The 24,852-nt window shown below is 47.3% G+C and overlaps 1 pseudogene; it reads left to right on the top strand.

The window, feature by feature from the left end:
* The window catches only part of LOC125518461, a 90,276-nt pseudogene that overhangs the window by 5,785 nt on the left and 59,639 nt on the right, over nucleotides 1-24,852 (top strand).

Below are 24,852 nucleotides of genomic sequence, written 5' to 3'. Positions count from 1 at the left end.
GGCGAAGTTGGCTCCGATAGCAGGGGGCTGGGCACCCCTCCATCCACATACAGCCACCGCTGGCGGAACCCAGCCGCGGGCAGAGGGAGCCTGAAGTCAATCCCTGAGGCCGCTGTCTCAGACGCGGCAACGAAGCTCACGCACGCCCAGCATTGGATAGGGTCGACAAGACGCAGAGAGAAGAAGTGGCGCAGCAAGGCAACCGAAGGAAGGATGCCCATCATTGCCTCGCAAACAAAGGCGAAGACCGAAAGAAGGGTGATGGATTCAGGACCCAGATGCATCATGTGGATATGATAGTGGGAAAGCACGGCATTGAAGAAATCAGAAAAGGGGGGAACCAGACCCGCCCAAAGGGCGTCGGCGAAATACTGGACCTCGGTGACTATCCTGTCGATGGAGAAGTGAGACGCGGGCCAGGCCGTCGTCCTCCCGCATTCGTTGAAGATAGTGGCCAGAGCCGAGCTGACCTTGCCCAAGCCCTCGGCGGGGGCCGCCAACGGCGGCGAGCAAGGCGGAGGCATGGGTTTCTTCCCTCTTCCCTTCTTCGTTGGAGCCATGGTGATGGGAAGGGGGGGGAAGGTTCGAGATTGGGTTGAAAACAGAAGCTGGAGTTCTAGCGGAGGAAGGACAGAGGGCGCTCGAGCAACAGAAAGGGGAGCGGCTGTGTATGACTACGAGTCCGCCTAGCATGGCGCAAAATAAGGGGGGCGTGGGGGAACAGTTCCGCCCACGCCCAATCAACCGCCACGCGGCGCCCAAGGCCACAGGCTGTTAGGGCCCGCGGCGCTTCGCCCTTGCCCTTTTGCCTCCCTACACAGCCAAGTCCGGGCGTGCCTTGGGCCCGGGGGCTACTGTCGGCGTTCTGGGAACGGGGGTCCCCAGACTTGCCTGCCTGCGGCCTGCGGTGTGGCTCAAAGGGGGCCTAGCACGACCCATCTTCATCAACATAGACCCAAGACCCTCGCGAGGGGCCAAGCCTCGCGGGGCGGACGACACGGAGCTTCCTCAGGCACGGCCTCGTCAGGCTGGCTCATGAGGAGGCGGAGAGATCAAGGCGGGGTACCTCACGAGGTGCCCGTGACGCAAGCCATGACGACCAAGGGTGCCAGGCCGGCGCCAGCCCGCGCAGTGTCCTCCTTTCCTCTTTGGTGCAAAGGGAGCAAACACAGGCGAGAGCATCAAGCAAAGGCACCTGTTTCGGTGCAACGAGACCAAGACCAGTCCAACGGCAGGGAGGAAGTCATTGTGGAGCCCAAGCCAGCGTCACCACCAGAGCCTTTGGCGGGCGAGGACCAACTTTAGTCAGGATAAGTGTACCAGATGTTCCCCTTCAAAATGGCCAATTGTTGGCTCCCTTCCCGCTCAATATTTGGGAAGAGGACCAGGGCCTTTGCCTATAAATAGGACTAGCCACCCCCAGGGGAGAAAGAGGGAAAACGGAATCAGAAAGGGATCGAAATCAGAGAGAGAATCGAGAAGAGAGAGAGAGAAGGGTGACTGAACTCCTCCTAGCGGTTCATCCCCCCAGCCAAGAACAGACCCTCGCGAGGCTGTTCTTCCTTGTATTGCTCATCATCATCAGCCCAAGAGGCAATCCACCACACCACACACTGGAGTAGGGTATTACACCACAACGGTGGCCTAAACCAGTATAAACCCCGTGTCTCTTGTGCTGTTCTTTCAATAGCTTAGATCTTAGCGAGGCGGAGGGGCGCAGGTAGGCAGAAGGCGAAATCTCCGTGCGCACCCCAGTGTTCGAACCTCAAGGGTCTGCCGGAACCCGAAATCTGACAAAATCGCCATGGAGGCAGGAGCTAAATTTATTGGCATGATACTTTGGCCTAACTCCAAGCACTCTGTTGCATTAACAGAAGCAGAAGAAGTATCTAGAGTAGCACAATCTTATGGGGTTGAATCAGTTGGTGTCTTTATGGATGATGATGAAGAGAAAGTACTAAGAGTGTCTGATTCATGTGACCTTAATCTAGTCCAGGTTGGACTTGTATCTTTAGTTTTCTTCATTACGTTTATGAATTATTTTGGTGGCAGCACAATGCTTATATGGATCTTCCCATATGCAGCTCCATGGAGATAAATCCCGTGCATTGCTTCGTGTTCTCTCAAAGAATAATCATATCGTTTATGTCCTAAATGTCAATGATGATGGCAAACTTATCAATTCTTATCCTCATGAAGAATATCTACTTGATTGGTGCTACCTCTTGAGCACTGCGTTGGATTTCCTTGAAGAGGAAAGAATGATGCAGCAAAGTAGTGTAAATATTTCCCTCGGTTTTTGAGAACCAAGGTATCAATGCAGTAGGAGGCTATGCGCGAGTCCCTCGTACCTGCACAAAACAAATAACTCCTCACAGCCAACGCGGTAAGGGGTTGTCAATCCCTTCACGGTCACTTACGAGAGTGAGATCTGATAGATATGATACGATAATATTTTTGGTATTTTTCTGATAGAGATGCAAAGTAAAAGGAAAGGAAATAACTAAGTATTGGAAGATTAATGTGATGAAGATAGACCCGGGGGCCATAGGTTGCACTACTGGCTTCTCTCAATAGTATAAGTATTTTACGGTGGGTGAACGAATTACTGTTGAGCAATTGACAGAATTGAGCATAGTTATGAGAATATCTAGGTATGATCATGTATATAGGCATCACGTCCGAGACAAGTAGACCGACTCCTTCCTGCATCTACTACTATTAGTGCACTCATCGACCGCTATCCAGCATGCATCTAGAGTATTAGGTTCATGAAAACAGAGTAACTCCTTAAGCAAGATGACATGATATAGAGGGATAAATTCATGCAATATGATAAAAAACACCATCTTGTTATCCTCGATGGCAACAATACAATACGTGTCTTGCTGCCCCTACTGTCACCGGGAAAGGACACCACAAGATTGAACCCAAAGCTAAGCACTTCTCCCATTGCAAGAAAGATCAATCTAGCAGGCCAAACCAAACTGATAATTCGAAGAGACTTGCAAAGATAACCAATCATAATAAAAGAATTCAGAGAAGAATCAAATATTGTTCATAGATAATCTTGATCATAAACACATAATTCATCGGTCTCAACAAACACACTGCAAAAAGAAGATTACATCGAATAGATCTCGACAAGAGAGGGGGAGAACATTGTATTGAGATCCAAAAAGGGAGAAGAAGCCATCTAGCTAATAACTATGGACCCGAAGGTCTAAGGTAAACTACTCACACTTCATCGGAGAGGCTATGGTGTTGATGTAGAAGCCCTCCGTGATGGATGCCCCCTCTGGCGGAGCTCCGGAACAGGCCCCAAGATGGGATCTGGTGGATACAGAAGGTTGCGGCGGTGGAATTAGGTTTTTGGATCCCTCTCTGATCGTTTGGGGTACGTAGGTATATATAGGAGGAAGGAGTACATCGGTGGAGCAATAGGGGGCCCACAAGGGTGGAGGGCGCGCCTGGGGGGGTAGGCGCGCCCCCTACCTCGTGGCCTCCTCCTTTGTTTCTTGACGTAGGGTCCAACTCTCCTGGATCATGTTCGTTCCGAAAATCACGTTCCCGAAGGTTTCATTCCGTTTGGACTCCGTTTGATATTCCTTTTCTGCGAAACTCTAAAATAGGACAAAAAACAATAAATTCTGGGCTGGGCCTCCGGTTAATATGTTAGTCCCAAAAATAATATAAAAGTGGATAATAAAGGCCAATAATGTCCAAAACAGTAGATAATATAGCATGGATCAATCAAAAATTATAGATACGTTGGAGACGTATCAAGCATCCCCAAGCTTAATTCCTGCCCGTCCTCGAGTAGGTAAATGATAAAAAAGATAATTTTTGATGTGAAGTGCTACTTGGCATAATTTCAATGTAATTCTTCTTAATTGTCGTATGAATATTCAGATCCAAAAGATTCAAGATAAAAGTTCATATTGACATAAAAATAATAATACTTCAAGTATACTAACTAAGCAATTATGTCTTCTCAAAATAGCATGGCCAAAGAAAGTTCATCCCTACAAAATCATATAGTTTAGTCATGCTCCATTTTCTTCACACAAGAACGCTCTCATCATGCACAACCCCGATGACAAGCCAAGCAATTGTTTCATACTTTAGTAATCTCAAACCTATATACTTTCACGCAATATATGAGCGCGAGCCATGGACATAGCACTATGGGTGGAATAGAATATGATGATGGGGGTTGTGTGGAGAATACAAAAAAGGAGATAGTCTCACATCAATGAGGCTAATCAATGGGCTATGGAGATGCCCATCGATTGATGTTAATGCAAGGAGTAGGGATTGCCATGCAACAGATGCACTAGAGCTATAAATGTATGAAAGCTCAACAAAAGAAACTAAGTGGGTGTGCATCCAACTTGCTTTCTCACGAAGACCTAGGTCACTTGAGTAAGCCCATTATTGGAATATACAAGCCAAGTTCTATAACGAAAAATTCCCACTAGTATATGAAAGTGACAAAACAAGAGACTCTCTATCATGAAGATTATGGTGCTACTTTGAAGCACAAGTGTGGCAGAGGATAGTAGCATTGTCCCTTCTCTCTTTTTCTCTCATTTTTTTGGGCCTTCTCTTTTTTATGGCCTTTCTCTTTTTTATATTTTTTTATTCCTCACTTGGGACAATCCTCTAGAAAATGAGGATCATCACACTTCTATTTATTTACAACTCAATGATTACAACTCGATGCTAGAACAAAAGATGACTCTATATGAATGCCTCCGGCGGTGTACCGGGATATGCAATGAACCAAGAGTGACATGTATGAAAGAATTATGAATGGTGGCTTTGCCACAAATACTATGTCAACTACATGATCATGCTAAGCAATATGACAATGATGAATGTGTCATGATAAACAGAATGGTGGAAAGTTGCATGGCAATATATCTCAGAATGGCTATGGAAATGCCATAATAGGTAGGTATAGTGGCTGTTTTGAGGAAGATATAAGGAGGTTTATGTGTGAAAGAGCGTATCATATCACGGGGTTTGGATGCACCGGCGAAGTTTGCACCAACTCTCAATGTGAGAAAGGGCAATGCACGGTACCAAAGAGGCTAGCAATGATGGAAGGGTGAGAGTGTGTATAATCCATGGACTCAACATTAGTCATAAAGAACTCACATACTTATTGCAAAAATCTACAAGTCATCAAAAACCAAGCACTACGCGCATGCTCCTAGGGGGATAGATTGGTAGGAAAAGACCATCGCTCGTCCCCGACCGCCACTCATAAGGAGGACAATCAAAGAAGACCTCATGTTTCAAATTTGTTACATAATGTTTACCATATGTGCATGCTACGGGACTTGCAAATTTCAACACAAGCATTTCTCAAATTCACAACTACTGAACTAGCACGACTTTGATATTATTACCTCCATATCTCAAAACAATCATCAAGCATCAAACTTCTCTTAGTATTCAAAACACTCAGAAGAAAGTTTTTACTAATCTTGAATACCTAGCACATTAGGATTATTTAAGCAAATTACCATGCTATTTAAGACCCTCAAAATAATCTAAGTGAAGCATGAGAGATCAATAGTTTCTATTAAACAAATCCACCGCCGTGCTCTAAAAGATATAAGTGAAGCACATAGAGTATTCTAACAAATTCCAAATCATGTATGGCTCTCTCAAAAGGTGTGTACAGCAAGGATGATTGTGGTAAACTAAAAAGCAAAGACTCAAATCATACAAGACGCTCCAAGAAAAACACATATCATGTGGTGAATAAAAATATAGCTCCAAGTAAAGTTACCGATGGAAGTAGACGAAAAGAGGGGATGCCTTCCGGGGCATCCCCAAGCTTTGGATTTTAGGTGACCTTAGATTATATTGGGGGTTCCACGGGCATCCCCAATCTTAGGCTCTTGCCACTCCTTGTTCCATAATCCATCAAATCTTTACCCAAAACTTGAAAACTTCACAACACAAAACTTAAAGTAGAAAATCTCGTGAGCTCCGTTAGCGAAAGAAAACACAAGACCACTTCAAGGTACTGTAATGAACTCATTATTTATTTATATTGGTGTTAAGCCTACTGTATTCCAACTTCTCTATGGTTTATAAACTATTTTACTAGCCATAGATTCATCAAAATACGCAAACAACACACGAAAAACAGAATCTGTCAAAAACAGAACAGTCTGTAGTAATCTGTAGCTATCACAAGATCTGGAACCCCAAAAATTCTAAAATAAATTTCTGGACGTGAGGAATTTATCTATTAATAATCTTCAAAAATAATTAACTAAATAACACTTTTCAAATAAAAATGGCAGCTGTTCTCGTGAGCGCTAAAGTTTCTGTTTTTTACAGCAAGATAACAACACTTTCCCCAAGTCTTCCCAACGGTTCTACTTGGCACAAACACTAATTAAGCACAAAAAACATAACCAAAAAAGAGGCTATATAAATTATTTATTACTAAACAGGAGCAAAAGGCAAGGAATAAAAATAAAATTGGGTTGCCTCCCAACAAGCGCTATCGTTTAACGCCCCTAGCTAGGCATAAAAAGCAAGGATAGATCTAGGTATTGCCATCTTTGGTTTTAGGGGAAAAGAGAGAAAACTTGTTATCTATGGAATTAATGTTCCTATTTTGACAAAGTACATGGCCATTAATGGTAGAAGAAAGATTAAGAATGTTGCGGAAATTGGCATCTAGGCTAGCTTTTATCTCTTTAATAGATTCGTTTTGGTAAGAAAGAAAAAGAGATGTGATTTCAGCTTTCTCATTAATGGGGTGCCCAAAAATAGTTTTCATCATCTCATAGGTATCTATGGGGTCCGCTTCAAGAAAACCCTCTTCAAAAATAGAATCTAAAACTTGTTTGAACGAAGCGTGCAGCCCAACATAAAAGGTTTTTAAGTAAACCTCAATTTGATATTGGGGCACATAGCTGGCCTGGATCCTTAACAGCCTATCCCAAGCATCTTTCAAAGATTCATCGAGTAAATAACGAAAAATTCCAGAATCATCTTCATCAAAATTACCAAGGTTCTCATTGATAACTCTGGCAAGTTTTTCCATAGCATTCCGATTTATGAGTTTAGATAAGATAGCAGGATTGTCTAAAGCACTAGAACTTGGGAGAGAACCCCCAATTCTTTTTGGTTCCAACATAGCGAGGGAAAAGTGAGCGAAAAGAGGCAAATAGAGAAAGAGAGGGAGGATAGAGAGAGAGGGGGGCGAATAAAATGGCAAGGGTGAAGTGGGGGAGAGGAAAATGAGAGGCAAATGGTAAATAATGTAATGCGGGAGATAAGGGTATGTGATGGGTACTTGGTATGTTGACTTTTGCGTAGACTCCCCGACAACGGCACCAGAAATCTTCTTACTACCTCTTGAGCATTGCGTTGGATTTGCTAGAAGAGGAAAGGGTGATGCAGCAAAGTAGCGTAAGTATTTCCCTCGGTTTTTGAGAACCAAGGTATCAATCCAGTAGGAGGCTACGCGCGAGTCCCTCGTACCTGCACAAAACAAATAACTCCTCGCAACCAACGCGATAAGTGGTTGTCAATCCCTTCATGGTCACTTACGAGAGTGAGATCTGATAGATATGATAAGATAATATTTTTGGTATTTTTGTGATAGAGATACAAAGTAAAATAAAAGCAAAGTAAAAAGCAAAGGAAATAACTAAGTATTGGAAGATTAATATGATGAAGATAGACCCAGGGGCCATAGGTTTCACTAGTGGCTTCTCTCAAGAGCATAAGTATTTTACTGTGGGTGAACGAATTACTGTTGAGCAATCGACAGAATTGAGCATAGTTATGAGAATATCTAGGTATGATCATGTATATAGGCATCACGTCCGAGACAAGTAGACCGACTTCTGCCTGCATCTACTACTATTACTCCACTCATCGACCGCTATCCAGCATGCATCTAGAGTATTAAGTTCATGAAAACAGGGTAACGCCTTAAGCAAGATGACATGATATAGAGGGATAAATTCATGCAATATGATAGAAAACCCATATTGTTATCCTCGATGGCAACAATACAATACGTGCCTTGCTGCCCCTACTGTCACTAGGAAAAGACATCGCAAGATTGAACCCAAAGCTAAGCACTTCTCACATTGCAAGAAAGATCAATCTAGTAGGCCAACCCAAACTGATAATTCGAAGAGACTTGCAAAGATAACCAATCATACATAAAAGAATTCAGAGAAGAATCAAATATTGTTCGTAGATAATCTTGATCATAAACCCACAATTCATCGGTCCCAACCAACACACCGCAAAAAGAAGATTACATCGAATAGATCTCCACAAGAGAGGGGGAGAACATTGTATTGAGATCCAAAAAGAGAGAAGAAGCCATCTAGCTAATAACTATGGACCCGAAGTTCTGAGATAAACTACTCACACTTCATCGGAGAGGCTATGGTGTTGATGTAGAAGCCCTCCATGATGGATGCCCCCTCCGGCGGAGCTCTGAAACAGGCCCAAAGATGGGATCTCGTGGATATAGAAGGTTGCGGTGGTGGAATTAGGTTTTTGGCTCCGTCTCTGATCGTTTGGGGGTACGTAGGTATATATAGGAGGAAGGAGTACGTCGGTGGATCAACGGGGGCCCACGAGGGTGGAGGGCGCGCCTGGGGGGTAGACGCGCCCCCTACCTCGTGGCCTCCTCATTTGTTTCTTGACGTAGGGTCCAAGTCTCCTGGATCATTTTCGTTCCGAAAATCATGTTCCCGAAGGTTTCATTCCGTTTGGACTCCGTTTGATATTCCTTTTCTGTGAAACTCTGAAATAGGCAAAAAATAGCAATTCTTGGCTAGGCCTCCGGTTAATAGGTTAGTCCCAAAAATAATATAAAAGTGGATAATAAAGCCCAATAATGTCCAAAATAGTAGATAATATAGCATGGAGCAATCAAAAATTATAGATATATTGGAGACGTATCAATTGGTTCTTAGTGGACAGTGCGAAGGGGCGAAGGTTAGATTTGGTTATTGATTCTCCAGTGAGTATAAAACTGGCTCCCCTATCCTAAACCCTTTTCTACTCATTTCGTAATATTTAAAGGCCAGTTATCCATCAAGTGTTTTTGATATACCAAATGATGAAGAAGGGTTTACCCCCGCTTTATATTATAAAGCACCATCACAGCAGTACATCCGAGCATATCGATACAAACGCACGTCACCACCGCACACAAAACACACACCTAAGGTAAGATACGAAGGTGTCAGGCACCGACACACCACCCAACGACTACCAAGCACACTAGAGATGAGAAAAGCAGAACCGCTTTGAGTCGATGAAGACCACCACCATGAGCGATACAGCGAAGAGATGTCAGATGGCCAACATGGGAGCGAGGATTCCAAAACGGTGCCACCAAGAAGGACACGACCATGGATAGCCGCCACCGTCCGATCACGTAGAATAAGTTTTCACTTGGATCAAGAGGTGAGAGCATCACGACGGAGCCTACAAGGAAACGACGTCCGTCGCCGCTAATGAAGCTATGTACCTAGGGTAGGGTCATAGGCCTGACCTAGACACTCTCCCCTAGGACATCACCCTAAAGCCAGGATCATTCAAAGGGTACCATCATCCACTTGACCAGAGATGTTCCACTCGGAAGAATCAATGTCACTCGACCGTTGCTAAAGTCACTCGACGGGCAGAAGAGCTAAAGCCACTCTGCACGAACAACGGTCGAGCATTTACTTATAGGCTTAATTGTCATTTATAGCACTTTAGTGTGGGCGTTACCAGTAATGTCTCCTCTTCAATGTACCTTAAACCCTCTGTAACGTGGGCTGGCTGGGGTCCTGGCGCACTCTATATAAGCCACGCCCCTCCACGGGCACAAGTGTTTGCATCTTTTGTAAACTCACACACACATAATCCAGTCGACCGCCTCAGGACACCGAGACGTAGGGCTGTTACTTCCTCTGAGAAGGGCCTGAACTCGTAAAACTCGTGTGTACAACTACTCCATAGCTAGGATCTTGCCTCCTCATACCTACCCCCCATTCTACTGTCAGTCTTAGATCCACGACAGTTGGCGCCCACCTTGGGTCATGTGTCTTAGCAGTTTATTGGAGAAGTTGCAATTCTTCCGATATCCATCATCATGGTTTCCGGCGGAGGATTGGCTGATGGCCGCGAGATCTGTCTCGGCGCGCTCATATTCATCGCCGACGACTCCGCTTGGCTCCACGAGGCTCCACTCAACGTCGAGGCGCTTCCCGTCCGCGGGGCGACGCACTTCCGCGCATGCGTTCGTGGCGTCCTTCTTAGGCAACCATCGACTCTGTATCAATCGGCTCCTACGACAACCTCCCTTTCCGTTGTTCGCCGACATCAGCAATCCGGTTGGTCGTGGCTTCAGCGGTGGGTGAGGCACGCAGTGGCCCGCCAATCGGCCACCCCACAAATCACGGCGATCGAGCCCGATGAAACTCTCTACGGCCTATTCAATCTGTCGATTGGCTCCGCCGAGACTGCGTCCGAATGCGACAGCAGCGACCCCGCGGCGGAAGTCTTGATGGTCAATGGACCATGCAGTACTCCTGCTTCACCCGTGAAGGCGGTGGCGATGGCGGCGGCGATCCGTCACGTGTTCATGAAGAGTACCGCCCCGAACCCCTTTCTTCTCAGCGGAGGGAATATCTTTGCCGCCAAAATATGGATGTGCTTCACACTCCTATCGTTGGAGAAACCCCCGAGGCCCAGGCCTTGGAGGAGGCGCACCTGGCCAACTTGGCTGAGCGCACTCGACTGGAAAACCTCCAGCGCGCACTCGACCAGCGTGCTCGGCAGCGTATTCCCTAGTCCAGTCGACGACAACATTTTCTTCCTCCGACTCAGGTATACCGAACTCCGATCCAGAATCTCACAGCTACAGCTCGAATAGCAGAGTCAATTCAACCTTCCCAGTCAGAAGCTGGCCGAGGTTTGATGCAGATCCGGGCTTTGCTCCGGGCAGCGGGGGAGCAGAATACATCAGTATCTCAGTCGCAGAATAGGATTCATAGCAGGTATGTGGTGGCGGATACTGTCCAGTCTGCCCATAGCCCGAGATCGCCTCCGCGGCGTGAGGGACGTGGATATCAGCAAGATCAGTACAGGAACCGAGAGCAGTGTGATCATCGACTCGACCATGATGAACGTTGTCAAGTGCCCACACCTCCTCCGAGGAGTGGGTCATACGTGCCTCGCCGGCAAGATGACAGGTGCCCCCACAGTGACGAACAAAGAATTCCAGTTGACCCCATAGAGCCAGGCTTTGATGCCAGGTCTATCCTCGTTCAAGGTCTGGTTGATAGAAACAGAGCTCACAGAGAAGTTCATGATAGAGATCATCCAACTGGAAGCAGGGTACACATTTCAGGGCCCGAGTGTTTCAGCAGAGCCATCAGGGCGGCAGTGATTCCTCCCAACTTCAGGTTGGCGACTGGAGTCAGCAAGTTCATCGGCGAGTCCAAGCCTGATACTTGGCTTGAGGATTACCGAGTCGTTGTACAGATTGGTGGTGGTAATGATGATGTGGCCATGAAACACCTCCCCTTGATGTTGGAGGGCTCTACCAGAGCATGGTTGAATCAGTTGGCTCCTGGCAGCATATATAGCTGGGAGGAACTTTCCCGAGTGTTTGTTAGGACCTTTGAAGGCACTTAGAAAAGGCCGGTTGGGTTGACAGAATTGCAGTGTTGTGTCCAGAAACCAAATGAAACTTTGAGGGATTATATCCAGAGATGGATCACGTTGCACCATACAGTGGAGAATGTGTCAGATCACCAAGCAATTTGTGCCTTCAAGGAAGGCGTTAAGTATCGGCAGTTGAATCTGAAATTCGGTCGGACAGGAGATATGACTCTGACTCAGATGATGCAGATTGCCACCAAATATGCCAATGGTGAAGAAGAAGACCGACTTTGGAGTGGCAAACACAAGAGAGTCGCCCAAGAAATCGGTGGAGGGAATTCTAGTCGGAAACAGAAGCGAAAGGCCGAACCAGTTGCTCCTGGTGAAGCCTTAGCTATTGCCCAAGGAAAGTTCAAAGGAAAGCCCAAAGGACCCTGGACTCCCAAAAAAATTAAGGATAAAGATGGGAATGATGTGTTGGATTTACCATGCCATATTCATACCAAAAAAGATGAAGAGGGGAACATCATTTACCCTAAACACACCACTCGACAGTGTCGATTCCTGATCCAGCAGTTCCGAGAGAAACAACCCAAGGAAAAGGAAAAGGAGTCGGGCGGAGGTGAGGATAGGGAAGAAGGTGATGATGGTTTTCCCAACGTCAATTCCACACTGATGATTTTTGCTGATGTTGAGAGCAAAAGTCAGTTGAAGGTTATTAACAGGGAAGTGAACATGGTTGCTCCTGCAACACCCAGTTATCTGAAGTGGTCCCAGACTGCCATCACATTCGACCAGTCGGATCACCCGGCACATATAGCCACCCCTGGGAGGCAAGCACTGGTAGTCGACCCAGTAGTCAAAGGCACTCTACTGACTAAAGTACTGATGGATGGTGGCAGTGGCCTGAATATCCTTTATGCTGAAACCTTGAAGGGAATGGGCATTCCGATGTCCAAGCTTAGCGAAAGCAACATGAGTTTCCACGGTGTTATACCCAGCAAGAAGGCCCAGTCACTCGGCCAGATCGCACTTACTGTGGTTTTCGGTGATTCCAAGAATTACCGCAAGGAAAAGTTGATGTTTGAGGTAGTGGATTTCAAGAGTGCTTACCATGCCATTCTGGGGCGACCCGCTTATGCACATTTTATGGCTCGGCCATGTTACATTTATCTCAAATTGAAGATGCCTGGCCCCAAAGGAGTAATCACTGTCACCGGCAATCAGCAGAAGGCAGAAGAGTGCTTCCAGAAGGCTAAAAAATTGTCGATGCACAGATGGCAGTAGTGGAACTGCAAGAGTACTAGAAAAATGTAGATCTGAGTGATTTTCTGTGAGCCAAGAAGCCTACCACAGAGTCCGCATTTCAGTCATCAGGGGAAACGAAGCCGATTCATATCCACCCGACCGATCCCGATGCTGCTCCGACCCATGTTTCATCGACACTCGACAGCAAATAGGAAGAAGTGCTCATCTAGTTCCTCCGTGAGAACTGGGACATCTTTTCATGGAAACCTTCTGACATGCCGGGTGTGCCCAAGGGACTGGCTGAGCATCGTTTGCGAGTCAACCCAAAAATAAAACTAGTCAAGGAACATCTCCGATGGTCCGTCGTCCAGAAGAGAAAACCAATTGGCGAGGAAGTGGCTCGGCTCCTGGCAGCTGAGTTCATCCGAGAGATTTACCACTCCGAGTGGCTCGCCAATGTTGTCATGGTCCCCAAGAAGGATGATTCACTTCACATGTGCATTGACTTCAAGCATATTAATCGGGCCTGCCTAAAAGATCATTTTTCTCTTCCCCGCATCGACCAAATTGTCGACTCAACTGTGGGATGTGAGCGTTTGTCCTTCTTGGATGCTTATTCCGGGTACCATCAGATCCGACTGTATGGACCCGATGAGATAAAAACAACTTTCATCACTCTGTTCGGATGTTTTTGTTATGTCACTATGCCATTCGGCCTGAAGAACGCCTGAGCCACGTTCATGAGGATGATCCAGAAGTGTCTGCTCACTCAAATCAGTCGCAATGTGGAAGCATACATGGATGACATTGTAGTCAAGTCACGTAAGGGTTCCGACCTGCTGGCTGACCTTGCTGAAACCTTTGCCAACCTCGGAAGGTATGATATCAAGCTTAATCCATCAAAGTGCACATTCAGAGTTCCTGGTGGAAAGTTACTCGGTTTCCTCGTTTTCGAACAAGGGATCGACACTAACCCAGGGAAAGTTGGTGCCATTCTTCGGATGAAACGCCCTGTGCATGTGCACGATGTCCAAAAGCTTACTGGTTGTTTGGCCGCTTTGAGTCGATTCATTTCTCGTCTTGGTGAAAAGGCACTACCTCTTTACCGATTGATGAAGAAGTCCGATAAGTTCGAGTGGACTCCCGAAGCTGATGCAGCATTTGTAGAGCTCAAAGCCCTGCTCTCCACCTAGCCGATGCTTGCTGCACCAATCAGCAAAGAGCCTTTACTGCTTTACATTGCAGCCACTGGACAAGTTGTCAGTACAGTTGTCGGTGTCAAAACCGGTAGATCTCGGGTAGGAGGTCCCGAACTGTGCGTCTAGGTCGGATGGTAACAGGAGGCAAGGGACACGAAGTTTTACCCAGGTTTGGGCCCTCTCGATGGAGGTAAAACCCAACGTCCTGCTTGATTAATATTGATGATATGGGTAGTACAAGAGTAGATCTACCACGAGATCGGAGAGACTAAACCCTAGAAGCTAGCCTATGTTATGATTGTTCTGTATCTTGTCCTATGGACTAAAACACTCCGGTTTATATAGACACCGGAGAGGGTTAGGGTTACACAAAGTCGGTTACAATAGTAGGAGATCTACATATCCGTATCACCAAGCTTGCCTTCCACGCCAAGGAAAGTCCCTTCCAGACACGGGACGAAGTCTTCAATCTCGTATCTTCATAGTCCAGGAGTCTGGCTGAAGGTATAGTTCGGCTATCCGAACACCCCCTAATCCAGGACTCCCTCAGTAGCCTCTAAACCAGGCTTCAATGACGATGAGTCTGGCGCGCAGATTGTCTTCGGCATTGCAAAGCGGGTTCCTCCTCCAAGTACTTCATAGAAGATTTTGTACACAAAGATAGTGTCCGGCTCTGCAAAATAAGTTTCCACATATTGCCATAGAGAGAAAAATATTTACACAAATCTAATCTGTTGATGTATTCCGTAGTGTGACATACCATGGCCAAGCTTTTATCCGAGTCGTTTTATTATCCCACCTCAGCGTGTCATGCGAGGCGGTTTCCTTGGCACGTCTTGTTAAAGCAGAGATCGTGTCCCCTTATTCCGGGATTCTCATCAATACGGGCGTGGGTAAGCCAACCGCGCCATTGATTACGGTGCTTGGAGATAAGCGAGTTTTACCAGGCTGGTGGGGACACGTAGTTGCGTCCACCCATATAAGGGGATAAGGATCCACCTTTTCACCTATGCCTTCTTCCTCCCTTGCTTATCCAGTCTCGCACACTCGAGCTCCAGCGCCCAAATCCGCACTCCCCACCTCAACCTTCTCCAACCATGTCCGGAGCGGGAGGCAAGTGGATGGTCTCCTCCGTCACGGAGGGAAACATCAAAAAACTGAGGAAGGCCGGATACTTATCTAACGACATCTCGTACCGGCTTCCCGAAAAGGGGCAGCTCATCCCCACCCCTAGGCCCCATGAGAGGGTGGTGTTCCTCCCCCATTTCCTCCGTGGGCTGAGCTTCCCTCTCCACCCTTGTCCGAGGGCTCATGTTCTACTATGGCCTGGATTTCCACGGTCTGGCCCCGAACTTTGTCCTCAACATCTCGGCGTTTATCGTCGTGTGTGAGGCTTTCCTCCGCATCCGCCCCCATTTTGGCCTATGGCTCAAGACTTTTAATGTCAAGCCGAAGGTGGTGCGCGGCAACCAGGCGGAGTGCGGAGGCGCCATGGTGGGCAAGATGCCCAACGTCTTATGGCTCGAGGGCTCCTTTGTGGAGACACTGAAGGGGTGGCAATCGGGGTGGTTTTACATCACCGAGCCGCGCGACCCCGAATGGGTCGCAGCCCCCAAGTTTCGATCCGGACCCCCTACGCAGCTCACCTCCTGGAAGGAGACGGGCCTATCGTGGGGTAAAAAAAGGAGAGCTGTCCGGACTCCAAACATTCGTCCAAACCCTGGTGGACAGGAAACTCAAACTTGTCAACGTAGTCCAGGTTATGCTCATCCGCATGATCCTCCCGTGTCAACAACGGGCTTTCAACCTGTGGGAGTTCGACCCGGCGCGGCACCGAACTCTGAGCAGGCTCTTCGACACGACGTACGAAGATGCCTGGAAGGTGCTTTTCAAGGGCGCCGAGGCCCCCGCATCCGCTACCGAGGATCGCGGATTCAGTACGCAGCGTCACGCTCATGCGGTAAGCTATTTTTTTCCTTTTACAAGGTATCAGTTTTTCGTAGTTTGACTCCATGCGGGATCTAATCTCCCTTACCTTTGACGGGATTGGCAGGAGACGTCCGGAGAGATCAACTGTCCGGCTCCTTTGTCCGAAGGCCCAGTGGACGCTCGCTTGGCGAAGCTGCTGGTTCCGGCACCCCATGTGGTGCCGGAGAAGAAGGCCAAGAAGAGGGCCACGGGGACTCGAAAGAGTGCCCGACGCCTGGAGGTGTCGGATCCCTCATCCGACGACTCCAAGACGCACTCCTCCCATGAAGACGAGGAGGAGGAAGAAGAGACCCCTCCCCCTCCAGCGGGGGAAGGGAAGAAAAGGAAGGCCGCCCCAGCTGGGGAGGCCGAAGGGTCCAAGAAGGGGAAAACCCTTCCTCCGGACTACTCCACCGATGCCGACGATGGCGGAGAGGAGTGGCCGCCCAGGGCCAAGACCCTGGCTAAATCGTAAGTATCCGAATACCAGAGTAATTCATAGTATTCGTTTATTGCACAGCTTTCCCTTATGTCGAATATGTTTATGCAGCCCACCCAAAGACCGGCTCGACGCATCGTCGAGCGGCTCACTGGACTCGTCGGATGTGAACTCGCTTCCGACGGCTTCCTCCCCCCGCCCTACGGACGACACTGAAGTGTTGTCCCAACAGGTTCCAAGCTGGGAGGAGGTGGTCCTGGAGGCGCCGCAAGGTGTCCTCCCGGACTCCAGGAGTAAAGGGGATGAAACCCCCCAGGGCTCCAAGTCCGGCTCTAGGCCGGACACCGCTCTGAAACCTTCAAATATTCCAGAGTCCGGCGGGGGACCTCCTTCCAAGAGGAGCAAGCCCACTGTGCCGGTGACCCCCGTCCAACTGGAGGCGCCGGACAATCTGTTGGGGGCGCTCCAAGGCGCCTCCATCGACGAGGAGCACCGCACCATTATGAGTGCAGTGGTCCGGAAGGTTCAGTCCGCCAAGAGCGGACTGACTGAAGCTTGTACTAGCCTTTTAACAGGCTTTGAGGTAAGTAAAGATTGTGTAAATAATATTACCGCATAGACAGTAGCCCCTGATGCTCTGTTTGGCGTTTGGGAAGAAAAGCCGAATAGAGGATCAAATAAAATTCGCAGGAGTCTAACAATAAGGAGTCAATATGCGTATGCAGGCTTCTCTGCTTGCGTCCGCCGCACTGACTCCGGAAGTGGACACGCTAAAGCAGAACCTTGAGCGGTCCGAGTAAGAGCTCGGGCGTGCCAAGAAGCAGCTCGAGGACAATGAAGGTAAGAAATACCTTGTTTAAATATATATATATATAAATGCGCAATTGCAAAAAATGACAGGATTATCGTGGCTATTGTAGGGGCCACGTCTGAGGTGGCGACCCTTAAGCAAGCGCTGGTCGAGGCCGAGAAGAGGGCGGCCACGGAGCGCACCGAGCGGGAGAAGTATGAGGCTGAGGCTGGCAAGGTGCGGCAAGAGCTCCAGGCTCTCATGGAAAAACATGAGAGTTTGGAGCTTGACTCAAAGACGCGAGCGTCTGAGCTCGCGGTGGCTATTGAAAATGCCAAGTCTGCTAAGGCCGAATCCCAGAAGACCCTCCAGGAGTTGGATGAGGTGAAGAATATAGCGGCGGGTAAGGCATTCTTTATGCAAAGCGAACACATAAACGTGAGTTACTTGTTACTTACCCGAATCCGGAGCTCTCCAAGAGCATTCGCAGATCTTCACCGGAGTGTATCTGATGCCGCCGCATTCTATCAAGCCGAGGAGGGCAGCTCGACAGAGAAGGTGTTCTGGTCTCAGTATGCTGAGGCCGGACACCCCGTGCCCCTAAGCGACCAGCTGAAGCAACTGGTCGAGCTCCATAAGGCGGCCGAACATGCCATGAAGGGCCTCATAGTTCGGCTGTGGCCTGGAGAGGCTCTGCCTGGGAGCTATTTCAGGCTGGTGCAGCGGCTGGTGGAGGCCTGTCCAAGGCTCGAAGTCATCAAGCACTCTGTCTGCATTGAAGGTGCCCGTAGGGCCCTTGCCCGTGCTAAGGTGCACTGGGGCAAGCTGGATGCTGAGAAGCTTGTGAAGGACGGGCCACCGCCGGGGAAAGAGCATCGCAAGCCCGAGAATTATTATAAGGGTGTTCTGAAGGGTGCCTGCCTTGTGGCAGATGAATGTTCTAGGGATGTAATTTTTGAGTGAAACTTGCTCGTTTTGTCCTGTGCGCTGAAAACTTGTTCATATGAGCTAAGCAATGCTGTTGGAATTTAAAATATTACCTTCTGTGCCGCTGTTTATCAATTCTGAGAGATGGCAAGTCATCGGCTTCTGCCCCCATGCCGCTAGTGCTGGGGTATTCGGGGATAAACCTGAGCGCTCTTTTTCCCATGTTTGGGTCCTTCGAGGGAGGCGCTCAGCCCAATGAACAAGGCAATCGGACTATAATGCGTGAACACTCTCACTTAGCCATAGAATTCTATAATTTAAAATTTCGGCGAAGCCCCTGGTATTCGGAAGACCGAGTTCGGGGCGCTATCCACGCCTTGGCCGGACAGAGCCGGCTCCTCGCTCTAAGCGGCATAAGTCGTTAGTGTAGGATCGAAAGTATGTCTAGAGGGGGGTGATTAGACTACTTGACCAAATAAAAACTTAACCTTTTCCCAATTTTAGTTCTTGGCAGATTTTAGCTAATTTAGGACAAGTCAAGCAATCATCACACAATTCAAGCAAGCATGCAAAGAGTATATAGGCAGCAGAAAGTAAAGCATGCAACTTGCAAGAATGTAAAGGGAAGGGTTTGGAGAATTCAAACGCAATTGGAGACACAGATGTTTTTCCCGTGGTTCGGATAGGTGGTGCTATCCTACATCCACGTTGATGGAGACTTCAACCCACGAAGGGTAACGGTTGCGCGAGTCCACACAGGGCTCCACCCAAGGGTAACGGTTGCGCGAGTCCACACAGGGCTCCACCCACGAAGGGTCCACGAAGAAGCAACCACCCACAAAGGGTCCACGAAGAAGCAACCTTGTCTATCCCACCATGTCCATCGCCCACACAGGACTTGCCTCACTAGCGGTAGATCTTCACGAAGTAGGCGATCTCCTTGCCCTTACAAACTCCTTGGTTCAACTCCACAATCTTGTCGGAGGCTCACAAGTGACACCTAGCCAATCTAGGAGACACCACTCTCCAAGAAGTAACAAATGGTGTGTAGGTAATGAACTCCTTGCTCTTGTGCTTCAAATGATAGTCTCCCCAACACTCAACTCTCTCTCATAGGATTTGGATTTGGTGGAAAGAAGATTTGACTGGAAAGCAACTTGGGAAGGCTAGAGATCAAGATTCATATGGTAGGATGGAATGTCTTGGTCTCAACACATGAGTAGGTGGTTCTCTCTCAGAACATATGAGTTGGAATGGTGTGTGTGTTCTGATGGCTCTCTCATCGAATGAGAAGGAGGTGGAGGGGTATATATAGCCTCCACACAAAATCCAACCGTTACACAGTTTTCAAATCTCGGTGGGACCGAATCAATAAACTCGGTCGGACCGAAAATGTAAACCTAGTGACCGTTAGAGATTTTCGGTGGGACTGACATGCAACTCGGTAGGACCGATATGGTTAGGGTTTGGGCATAATGTAATCTCGGTGAGACCGATTACACAAACTTGGTGAGACCGAATTTGGTAATTAGCTAACCAGAGAGTTTGTCAGGCAAACTCGGTGGGACCGATTTGCTCTTTCGGTGAGACCGAGTGGAACTCGGTGAGACCGAAAAGTTACAAAGGGGAAACACTGAGTTTACATTGCAATCTCGGTGGGACCGATTCGCTCTTTCGGTGAGACCGAAGAGTTACGAAAGGGAAACAGAGAGTTTGCAACCCCATCTCGGTGAGACCGAGATCCCTATCGTTAGGACCGAATTGCTAGGGTTTGGCAGTGGCTAATGACAAGTGAAACTCGGTGGCGCCGGATAGGAATAATCAGTAGGACCGAGTTTGGCTTAGGGTTTAGGTCATATGTGGATATGGGAAAGTAGTTGAGGGTTTTGTAACATATCACTAAGCACATGAAGCAAGAGGCTCATTAAGCAACACCTCATCCCTCCTTGATAGGATTGGCTTTTCCTAATGACTCAATGTGATCTTGGATCACTAAAATATAAAATGAAGAGTCTTGAGCTTTTGAGCTTGAGCCAATCCTTTGTCCTTAGCATTTTGAGGGTTCCACTTTCACATCCATGCCATGCCAATCATTGAGCTTTCCTGAAATAATCATCTTGGAATAGCATTAGCTCAATGAGCTATATGTTGTTATGAATTACCAAAACCACCTAGGGATAGTTGCACTTTCAATCTCCCCCTTTTTGGTAATTGATGACAACATATAGATCAAAGCTTCGACAAATGATAATAAGCATGAAATATATCGTCGCTTTGAGAAGTATGTGATAAGTAAGAGCTCCCCTTGAATTTGTGCATATTTAAAATTTGCTTTGGACTGCAAATGCACAAAGAGTTAGAGTCATGGGTTACTCTTCCATGTCACATACATCTTGGTGGAGCGCTCAAAATGATAAGAATGAAATACATGCACTCATCACCAAGAAAAGTGAATGATCACACAAGATAGATAGGATAATAGTATTAAGCAAGCATTAAGTGTAGCTTATGATCAAACATTATCATCAATGTCTCACAAATAATGACGTAGTATCTCAAGCACTCAAAAGCAAACAAGGTTGAAAAACCACCAAATAAAGTAAGAGAGAAAAGCAACACTCTCTCTCTCGAAGCCTATGATCTATACATCTTCTCCCCCTTTGGCAACAAGTTACCAAAAAGTTCCTAGAAAATGCATAGTGCTAAATCGACGCTTAGGCTTGATCTTCAGGTGGTGGTGGAGTCCGGATCACTCCAAGGACGAAGGCTTCGGTAGATGCTGAAGTAGTCGCTGGAGTTGGAGCTGAAGTAGATGCTGGAGCTGAGGCTGTAGCTGGTGCTGAAGTGGTGGCTCTGGTGTCAGCAACTGGCACGGCAGATGACCTCGGGCCTCGTGGCACTCTGGAAAAGGCATGAGTGGTAGTCCTGCCTCTCCTCTCCTGCATGTCCTCCTGGAGCTGCTCCACTGCAGACTGAACTTCCGTTACTTTGACATCCAAGTCATAGAACTTCTGTTCCATGATTCTCTCTAGGCTCTGCTGATTCTGAGTGAGGGTGGCCAGACTTTGCTCAATCCTCAACGTGGATGCAATCAAGTAACCAAGCTGCTCTTGTTTAGTCTTCAAGAAATACTCAGATGCCTCCTCTTGAGTAGGCATCTTGGCAGCTTTCTCCTTCCTCGCCTTCTCCTTCTTTGCGTATGCTTGGGCAGATGATGGCTCGTTCTCAGTCATGACAACTTGATTGTCCTCGAAATCTGGACGGATGGGCAGGTGTTCCTTGTCCAATAGATATATGCCCGTGCCCATCTTGGAGTTGATGAGCTCCTGAATTTGAGGGGCATATCCGCAGCTCCTCTTCTAATCTGCTGCAGTCCTCTTGATAGTTTCCACTATGAGGCTCATCACCTTGAACTTCTGAGGCACATCAAACACATGTAGCAAGTTGATAGCATGGCCTCTGATCATCTTGTGATCTCCAGACTTGGGCAGTAAGGTGTGCCTTAGTATCCAATTGATCGTAGGCAGTCCTGACAGAAGGTAATGCACAGACCCAAATTTGAAGGTGTCAAGAGCTTCATTGGGAATTTCCTTGTACATATTGGACATGGAGTTATGGTCCATCTTCTTCTTGGCATAGATATCCAAGTCATCATCTTGCTCCTCTGGGGCATTAATGATCTATGCCCACTCAGCAACTGTGGATTGGTACCTTGTACCCTCAGACATCCATGTGATCCTCCCATCTGGATAAAAGTGTGCCATGGAGTAGAACTGCATGATAAGCTCCTCGTTCCACTTTGTGAGCTTCTGCCCAACAAAGTCAGCTACTCCACAAGCTATGAAGCTGTCTTGCACTCCAGGATAGTGCTCCTCGTTTTCCTTGATATATTCCCAGTCGACCCATCTCATATCACATACAATGGGCTTCTTATCTAGCAGCACAGTCTCATAGAAGTCTTGCTGCTCCTTGGTGTGAAATCTGTAGTCCAATGCTGTCCTTCTCCTTGAAGCATATGGGTCTGCTTCTCTCCATTTCCTCAGCCCTGAATCTCTCCTGAGCTTCATGTCCTCAGCCAAAGGATGAGCATCGTTGTGGTCTGGGATCTTGGGCTTTAGCTTTCTCAGGACATTCTCTTCCTCTTCTTCAGCAACAGTCTCAGGCAGTGGGGCCTTGTTCTTCTCAGCTGCAGGAATGCTCCTTGTATTTCTCTTAGGCTTTGGCTTTGGAGCTGGCTTGGCCTTGGAAGCAGCTCCCCCTGATTTTATGGCATCTCCCATTAGCTTGGGTGCCTTGGGCGCTGGTGCAGCTACCTCTTCTTCCTCTTCTTCTTCCATGATGGAAGCTTTGCCAAGCACTCTAGCCACTGTCTTCTTCACCCTTTCCTTTCTTTTCTTGCCCTCAGCTGCAACTGGCTCTATGGGCTTCTCAGTTGACATTCTGGCCTTTGACATTGGCTGCCTGCCTGCTGGCCTTTTGATTTTCAGACCTGGCTTAGTGCCTTGAACTGGCTCAACTCTCTTGGAAGTGGCCTCTTCCTCTGCCACATAGTCCTCATCTTCGGAATCTGAAGTCCTCTTCTTCCTTTGTCTCATGGCAGCCTTTGGCAAATTACTAGGAGTGCTCCTGCCGCCTTCATCAGATGAACTGGAGGGACTAGTGCCCTCACTCATCACCACTTGATGCTCTGACATATTTTGGCTATCACTTTGATCAGACATGTTGCAAACTGACTGCTGACTCTGTGAATAGATTATAGATGAGGTAGAAAAGATGAGCATCACAAAATGCAGAGATTTTTGCAAAAGAATGATCCAAAAACTTAGTTTTAGTTTCCCACTGAAATCATCTCGGATCTACCGATTTTCAAACTCGGTGATACCGAAGCAGTTTTGGAACCTAAACTAGTGAACTCGGTAGGACCGAGTCACAGTTCGGTGGCACCGAGACTGCTAGGGTTTCACTGAGTTCAAGAATTGGTGACACCGATAAGTAATTCTCGGTCAGACCGAGTCTCACTTGTGCAATGGCATAAGCCAAATCGGTGGGACCGAGTTTTTCAACTCGATGGGTCCGAGATAGTTTCGGCGGAAACCTAAACCTAGAATTTTCGAATCAAACCTAATCTATGAGCGTTTTGACTGGATAGGAGTGTTTCAAACGTGGCTAGAATCAATATGATCACAATGTGCTAGGAATCAGATTGGGGAATAGCACAAAGATCAAGTCCATACCCTAGTTCGGCGGGGACTTGCTACGGCGGCAACGGCGGGGCAGAATTCCCGTTGACGGCGACGGAGACCAGCGACTGGAGGCTGCTGGCGGCAAGAAGACGATCCAGAGACCACGAGGGCAGAGCAGGCTATCGCGCGGGCGAGGGGTTCGGAGAAATTTCCAAAATTTTGCCCGTGACTATATATAGCCCGACCTTGTCGGTGTGACTGAGTGGAACAACTCGATGGCACCGAGATTCATAACTGCAAGCAGTTACTGAAACTCGGTGTGACCGAAATGTTCAAATCGGTTGCACCGAGATCGAAAACCTAGATCAACTTAATGATCTCGGTAGGACCGAAAGTGGAGTATCGGTCAGACTGAGAATCATAAAGAGGTTTTGGAAGTTTAAGTCTATGATGAATCGGGGACTCCGAGCGCTCCTCACACAGAGTGGTTCGAATTTGACTTGATCAAATTTTGTGATGCAGCATGAATAGAGTTTGAGACGAGAAAAGCATAGATAGCTAGAGGAGGTTCTTAGGCATTCTTGTCCATCCACTTGGCAAAAGAAGATAAAACCAAACAATCAAAACAACAAGTGGATGTCCTCGAATGAGTAAAATATGCAACCAGCATGCTCACACAATAAGATGGCAAATGAAATATGTGACAAGGCATGCACAACCAATTCTAGCATCTATCAAGCAATTTGCAATGACTAGGTCATCTATATATGAGTATATTGACTTAGGAGTCAAGTGAGAACACTTGATCATAGGTCATACTCATCGTTTAAGCTCAAGTGGGGTTACCACTTTTACATAAAGCATTGTTTTGTTCACATCTTTAGAGTTGCTTTAGCTCAAGTCTTAGAGTAAAGCTCCCCCTAGATGTAATATCCCCCCTAAGAGGGATGAACTAACCTTGGGTTTTGTCGATGATGACTTCATGTAGATATTGAAGATGTGGATGCTCAATGTTGATGTAGATCTCTTGGAGCTATCCATTTGAGTGAATTGCACTTTCAATACCTACATGGGTTAGTCCCACAAGGAACAAACAAGGATATCCATAGACATAGAGTGATGCACACAAAGATGATGTCCATGAAAACTTTTAGATTACCTTGTCCCTTGTCTTACCAACAAGAGGGTTTGTGACTCCTTGAACTAGTGCAATATGTGGAAGTTGATTGCACTTGTTCTTGCCAAAATGATAAGAGTGAAGTACGTTGGCGGAGTCACCCTCAAGAACTCTCTAGTTCTTCTTCTTTTGGATCCACATCATCTTGATGGGAATCCTTGGAGTTGTAGTCATACTTGATGAAGTGGAACTTGAAGTAGTCTTGGGAATCCACTTGACTAAGGTCTTTGGAGCTTCTTCAAATGCGTCAATTTCCTCTT

Source organism: Triticum urartu, chromosome 7, assembly GCF_003073215.2.
Source record: "Triticum urartu cultivar G1812 chromosome 7, Tu2.1, whole genome shotgun sequence".
Lineage (NCBI taxonomy): Eukaryota > Viridiplantae > Streptophyta > Magnoliopsida > Poales > Poaceae > Triticum > Triticum urartu.
The sequence above is the reverse complement of the archived record's forward strand: the minus strand, read 5'-3'. Positions and strand labels throughout refer to the sequence as shown.